The sequence below is a fragment of the Etheostoma spectabile genome, chromosome 18 (assembly GCF_008692095.1).
Source record: "Etheostoma spectabile isolate EspeVRDwgs_2016 chromosome 18, UIUC_Espe_1.0, whole genome shotgun sequence".
Lineage (NCBI taxonomy): Eukaryota > Metazoa > Chordata > Actinopteri > Perciformes > Percidae > Etheostoma > Etheostoma spectabile.
The window spans coordinates 1,776,369-1,776,984 of NC_045750.1; the positions used below are offsets into that span (position 1 = coordinate 1,776,369).

A 616-nucleotide genomic window follows, 5' to 3' on the forward strand; every position below is an offset into this window, starting at 1 on the left:
TCCGTCCAAGTAAATCATCTGTAAAATGATTTAAAAAAACAAACAAAAAAAACCACTAGTGTAAGCATATTGCATGGGCTACATACAAAACTAGTACCCTAGCCACGTGTCTCAACTTAATATAGAAAAGAATCCAGAAGAAAATGGATTTTATATGAATTTATTTCTACTGATATGTCCTTGCGTTTTTCTTATTTCTAAAAAAGCCAAAAAAGTGCAAAATGCAAAACTTCTCGAATATAAAAACACATCTACATCACTCACACACATACCTGAAATAACTACATGCATAAATTTATAGAATTAACAGCATTACTTTATATCAATGTCTCCCTAAATGAATGGATCGTTTTTTTAAACATCAGTATGCGATGTTATAACTTTGTGTCATCACTGAGAACATAGTCAACATTACCTGATAGTGTTGGTCCCAGTTCCTCGTTATACTGAGACCACATTTCACTTTAACTCCCTAGCTGGTTTCCACAGAGAGGTCGTTACTCTCACCACTAGTTACTCAAACTGGAAGGTTTAGCCAAAATGTTCCTTATAACATTCTTGTAACCCTCATGTTGTCCTCATGTTGTCCTATATCAGTGTTCTTTTTAATTCCCCA

General features: G+C 33.9%; 1 protein-coding gene across 1 annotated transcript in view; it reads left to right on the forward strand.

Moving 5' to 3' along the window:
• The window catches only part of afdna (afadin, adherens junction formation factor a), a 137,030-nt gene that overhangs the window by 53,469 nt on the left and 82,945 nt on the right, over window positions 1–616 (forward strand).